Source organism: Molothrus ater, chromosome W, assembly GCF_012460135.2.
Source record: "Molothrus ater isolate BHLD 08-10-18 breed brown headed cowbird chromosome W, BPBGC_Mater_1.1, whole genome shotgun sequence".
NCBI classification, from domain to species: Eukaryota; Metazoa; Chordata; class Aves; order Passeriformes; family Icteridae; genus Molothrus; species Molothrus ater.
In genome coordinates, this window is record NC_050510.2 from 775,524 (window position 1) to 781,906 (window position 6,383).

A 6,383-nucleotide genomic window follows, 5' to 3' on the forward strand; every position below is an offset into this window, starting at 1 on the left:
CAGAGAATCCTTCCTTTTTTCCTTTACCCCAATCCTTCGGCATAAGATCCACACTTAAAAGCTGTCTCTGGCGGTTTTAGGGACCCCAGCCAGTGGCCATATTGTGACCCCGCCTGCCGGCGGCTAAGGCAGGGCGCAGCCCCTCCTGGCGGGCGTGCCGGTCTCCTCCCGCAACCGGGGCAATACGTCAGATTGGCGTCCAGCCCTGGGGCAGTGAGAGCACCGACCCATGGAAAGAACTGTTTCCAGGGTGCGCGGACGTCTCTGCGAAGTGAAGTTTGTGGACCGTCAAGTGCCGCCAGCGAATTCACGCACTTTTTGGTTGCTGCGGCTCCCAGAGGGCAGGAAAGTTAACCCCCTCCGTTCCAGACATGAGAGGAGCTTTCCCCTGGATCGAGGACCACCTCCGAGATTTTCGTTTCCAAGAATCTTTGGTTTCGGAAGTACTCCAGTGGCTGGGACGGACCCGACTAGGGTACCCTGAGGTTAGGTGGGGGTGACTTCCAGGGATTAGGGGAGGCATAGTGCACAACATTCAAAAACACCCCCCCCGCCGGTGATTCTTGGGTGTTTTTCCCTTAGTTTTTGTTTTACCTCGGAGACTGGGTGGAAAAAAAACCCTAGCAAATAGTCTCTGTCACCATGGGTGTGAGACTGTCTGCTAGGGAAAAGGAAGTTTATGACCAAGTTGTGGATTCCCTGGTAGGAGGAGGGTTTTGTTTATCTAAGGGTAAAGTTAAGAGATTTGTTAAGTGGCTTTTCTTTCATTTTCCAATTACTATAGGATCGGAGTTAAACTTAGAGTTAGTGAATCAAAAAGTGATTTTTAAGTTGAAAACTATCACGTTGGAAATCGAAAAGAAAGAAAATCCAAATAAATCTTCCCCAGTTCCTCCTGAAGCCCCTGCTCCAGTCCCCCTTGTTCCTGTTATAAATGATCAGCGAGAAAGCCAAATTAATAAATGTGAAAGATTTTATTTTCATGACCAAAATACGGTCCTCAAAAAACCATAGTCAAAGAGACAGGGTTGAGCCCGGGATCCGTGCTGGGTGGACCTAGATCCGACCTCTATCGCATCGGATTCCCCTGTGCTCACTAATGCTGTTTCCAGTGGGGCTGTTTTATACAGTTTTTTATGCCTGAGGCAGAGGTGCCCCAATTTCTTCTGTAACCCCGCATGTGTATGAAGTTTTCTTTCACTGTGCAGGGCTGGACAATTGCTGTTTCCTGAGTAGTGGCAGGCACTGATCATGTCAGGGGAAGTCGTGTATTCAGATGTATGTTCCTTGACGACTTCGGTTAACTTGATTGATGATATCTATCAAATGATGATCTCCCTTGGGTGTTCCCTGATGGCTCCGGAGGAAGCCCATCTCCTCGCTGGCCACGTTCTTTTATTAGTAAACAAGGCATTGTTCTCCTGCTGCCACCAGGAGTTTCGTAATTCCAATGTGGTAATCTGTCTCCAGGTTGCGCGTGGTCAGATGCTCATTGGATGTTAGATTCGTTTTACAATTTTTATTTTTTACATTTTCCCCTTAAGCATGAATTACTTTATAACATATATTACATTCCTGACCCCCAGCATCCCAAACCGGGTGAGCTGAGGGGAGCAAACCACCTGCAGCAGGTGCACAGCTGCCCCCACATTGTGAGTCTCCCTAGCTCCCCACATCTTCCCTGGTACCCCTCTGGCTGTGGCAGGACTAGCTACCCTGCCAGAGCTCCTTCCCTAGACTCCAGTACCTCACCCCTTTTTCCTGTAGAAAAACCTGTAGGTCGTCCCCCAGATTCCTCACCCAGAGTCACAGAATGGAGGATGCCACATGGCTTTGCCTCCATTTTGTGGTTCTTCTTTTCATAATCCCTTCCTCCCTTGCTCCCTTCCCCCCTACCTAGAGTCACAAGATGGTGGACACCACATGGCTTGGTCCCCATCTTGTGGTTCTCCTTCTACTTCCCATAATTCCTTTCTCCCTTGTTCCCTTCCCCTGTCCCAAAACCCTCAATTGTGCTCTAGCTTCTCCTCTTCCCATCCTCAAGTTATCCTGGCTTTGCCCCTTCTATCTCCTTTTAATAAGTGTTTCTAGATTTTGCAGGCAAAGTCAGAGAGGTTGTGAAAAAGAAAACTCCTAGATCAAAAGCCTAAGATGACATCGTGATTAACATTGTATTGCCACCACCACTGTTAAATTTAAGTATAAAAGAAAGTACCAGAAAAGCAAGACTTCTCCAAGTGGAAGCACCAAAGAAAATCACCACAGCAGTAGCAGACGCTCAACTACTTCCCACCTCACCGTGAGTGTCAAGACTACATTCCTGCTTTCACTGCAAGCAGAAGGGACATTTTGTAAGAGACTGTCCCTATCTGGAGAAGGCTCCCCTGGTTCCACCAAAAAGGGGAGAAGAAAGAGAACATGAAGATGAGCAAGACTGACAGAACATCACCCCGTCACCGTTGGAGGACCCAGCCGATGAGGCTGTAGCCTCCAGACGAAAGAAGAAACTCCCATATTTTTTTTTTTTTTGTTTTTTTTGTTGTTGTTTTCTAGTGAAAGTTATTGTTAAGTTTCCCTAATGTGTTTTCCTTCTTTTATATTTAAGGTGACATCTGTACTGGACAACATGTGGAAATAGCTGGTCATGTTGCTCCTGGTGCTCCTCCAGTCCCAGCTTTTTGAGGCGTGGATTGTCCCTCAACTGAAGCAAAATGTTTGGGTAACCCTTGCTCGTGTGCTACAGCGAGACCATCTATGTTTATCAATGGCCTCAGCTGATGACCCGATGTTGACCTGCCTAGTAGGGGGTCCCACTTTCATTAGATCAGTATCCTTTAGTTTTGTGGACTCCAAATGGAAAAAGAGCCCATAGAATTTGAGTTGTTCGGTTCAACAATAGCCCCTTTTTGTATTCATTTCCCTTATAAGCCCCGTGTTCACCCTGAAACCTATATTTCCGTTAAAGTTTGTATAAATCTATTATTCAGCTACCTCTCACCTATTCCAGTGGGCACCTCGCACCCCTGAAACTCCCAAAAAGAATTTTCTTTATTTGTGGGCAAAGAGCCTGGGCAGGGATCCCCTCTCGTCTTATAGGAGCTCCTTGTACTCTTGGTCAGCTGTCCCTGTTTTCTCCCAATCAGACTCAAAATTGTTAATTGGAAATCTAAATTAAATAATTTGGCCCCTCAAAAAGTTAAACGCAGCATGATACAATTAGATGAAAACTGCGATCCTAAAGTAGAAACCTGGTCCAAACCAACAAAAACATCTGTGTCTATAGTTCTGCTATGGGTAGCAGCTGCAAAAGCACTCGGAGAATTGGGACATCTTGAGTGCTGGGTAGTAAAACAGGCCAACTTAACATCGACAGCAATCAGCGACCTCCTAGAAGAAGAAGAGGTGACTGGGAAGGCGACCTTTTAAAATCAGGCTGCCATTGATTTTTTATTGCTGGCACACGGGCATGGGTGCCAAGAGTTTAAGGGACTGTGTTGCTTCAACATCACTGACGTAAGCCAAAGCATCCATGCCTCAATCAATAAGATGAAAGACCTTGTGCAAGAGATAAAAGAGGACACCAGAGACTGGTTTTCTAACATCTTGAAAGAATAGGGTTTGTCCGGATGGATGTCATCTGTCATCAAAGACATTTGTTTAGTTGTTTTAATTCTGTTTTTAATTTCTGTTGTTGCTGGCGTTTGTAAAAAACTGTTTGTTAAAAGTGTTATCAGCTCCAACCAAAAACCCTCTTCCCCTCAGCGGTGGTGGGAAGAATCTGGAGTTTAGTTAACTACCACTGCCATCATCCCCATAATGCTATCATAAAAATTAAACAAAAAAGGGGGATGTGTGGCAGTGAGAGTTTAATGTTTAGACTCTCTCTGCCTGTGACATTGGCAGTTTTAAGATGTTTGGTCGATGTCTGGGGTTGTTTGCTCCACATCTCGTAGTGGCAGTCAGAATAATTCCAGATTCTTCCCTGTCAGTTGTGATTTTTCCTTTCTGCTATTGGTCTATGTCCTTCCTGCTTCAGGTTATGTTTACACTTAGCCAGCCACCCCTCGTCCTGCATAAAAGCCACTGTTTTCCTCTTTTTCCTGCTCTCTGCCACTACCCGTCCTTTGAGCCCCGGCAGGGCGCGGGTGCCACGGGTCCCGCGCCCTGGCCGGCACCTGCGCTCTGCGGCTCCCGCTGCCCCGCGGCACCGGCGCTGCTCCTGCCCACGCTGCCGGAGCCGCCGCTGCTCCTGCGCACCCTCCCCGGCGCTCCCCCCACGCCACCCACGCAGCCGCAGCTCCAGCCAAGAGAGAGGGACCGCGTGACTGCTGCCGCCGCCCGTGCCATCCCATCACGGGGGGAGAGACGCCCCCACCACCACTGCCCGTGGGTGTTGCATCATCTGCCTCAGTCCAGCACTGTTCCCGCCGCGGGAAAGAATTAACTCCTGTACCACGCTGCCGATTCCAAGCTGTGCCACCCTAGCACCTGCGCGCGAAAGAAATAACACAGCTCGGAGAAGCAAGCAGAGAATCCTTCCTTTTTTCCTTTACCTCGATCCTTCTGCATAAGGTCCACACTTAATGGCTGTCTCTGGCGGTTTTAGGGACCCCAGCCAGTGGCCATATGGCGACCCTGCCTGCCAGCGGCTAAGGCAGGGCGCAGCCCCTCCTGGTGGGCATGCCGGTCTCCCCCCGCAACCGGGGCGATATGTCAGCTTGGCGCCCAGCCTCCCGTGCTCACTCTCTAATATTTTATTTTCTAAACAATGAAAACTAAAGGCAAATTGTGTTAGAAACCAAGACCCTGATGGGTAAAAAAGCAAAATAAAAGAAGCTGAAAAGTTGAAATGCTCATTTTATACACTAAGAGAATATGCAGTCCAAATTTTAAATTAAGGGCTGCTATAGTTTTCCATTTGCCATGATACAAAAACATATTTGCCAAATCTTTTATCTCTTAAGTAGGAAAGTAGCACAGCACACATACCCCTGAAAATTTGGGCTAAATCTAAGAGCAACCTATATGTCAGTGTGTTTATCCCTTACAAGATAAGTCCTAAAATAATAATTCTACCTTTTTTCTTCAAATAAAATAAAATAAAATATACTGATCTGAAAAAAACCCCAAGTTCTATTTCAGGGCATGCAATATCTGTATAGCAATAATCCCCATGTAGGTTTAATGTATTTAGACCTAAGTGTAAGCCCTGCTTTCTGCAAATCTGAGCAGCTGAGGGAGTGGGGGTATTTAGCCTGGAAAAAAAGGAGGCTTGGGGGAGACCTTATTGCTCTCTACAAATCCCTGACAGGAGGTTGTAGCCAGGTATTCTCTTCTACCGGTTAACAAGTGACAGGACAAGAGGACACAGTCTCAAGCTGCACCAGGGGAGTTTCAGGTTGGACATCAAGAAGAATTTCTTCATGGAAAGGGGTGTTAGCATTGGAATGGGCTGCCCAGGGAGGGAGTGGAGTCCCCATCCCTGGAGGTGTGCAAGGAATGACTGGACATGGCACTTAGTGTTCTGGTATGGTTGACAAGGTGGTCAAAGGTTGGACTTGATCTTGGAGGTCTTTTCCAACCTAAATGATTCTGTGAAATCTCTTGCATACACAAACAAAAAATCCTGATGAGATTTCGCAGTTTTTCTCTCTGTCCTGGATTGCCAAGCAAATTGTATTCTACTTGCCATCTGTATGGCAGTCGTCTTCTTTTAAGTGGGCAGTTTTCCTTATCTCTTCCACAGACACTCCTCCCTCTGGGAAGACATCTGCTGATAATAGGCTATTGAATGTCACTGCATGACTGATAAGAACTATAGCATCTCATTCTGAGATGCTCTGCCCAGAGGGAAGAACCAAGCATTCCTACCCAGATATAATCTTGAGATTCTGGAACACCAGCACAGCTTCTCCACTGGCTTTCCCAGAGGAACAGGTGCCTCTTCCACTGGATCTTCAGAGGAATACTACACCTTTCTACAGGATCACTGTTCCAACAGAACCACACCTGACACTCCAGGAGGACTGCAGCCACAATTCCAATTGGGCTGCTACCAACACCCTGACCAACAGGGTGTCAGGTTGTATTCTGTCTCTGTCAGAGTTTTTTTGGTTTACTGCATTGTTTATTTTATCTTTTTATTTTCTTCCCTATTAAATAACTGTTATTCCTGCTCCCATATTTTTGCCTAAGAGTCCCTTAATTTAAAATTTATAACAATTTGGGGGGGGGGGGGTTACATTTTCCATTTCGGGGAGACTCCTGCCATCCTTAGCAGACACCTGTCTTTCCAAACCAAGACACTCTCATTTCCTGCCTCTGATATTTTGTTATAGTTGCTGTCAAATGGATGTCAGCTAAGTCTGATTCCCTATCCAGTT

General features: G+C 46.8%; 1 long non-coding RNA gene across 1 annotated transcript; it reads left to right on the plus strand.

Moving 5' to 3' along the window:
* Positions 1 to 218: 218 nt before the first annotated feature.
* Positions 219 to 6,183, plus strand: LOC129046996 (uncharacterized). Its single transcript, XR_008508920.1, has 2 exons — positions 219 to 485; positions 2,092 to 6,183. It is a non-coding gene; the product is annotated as an uncharacterized LOC129046996 (long non-coding RNA).
* Positions 6,184 to 6,383: the final 200 nt, after the last annotated feature.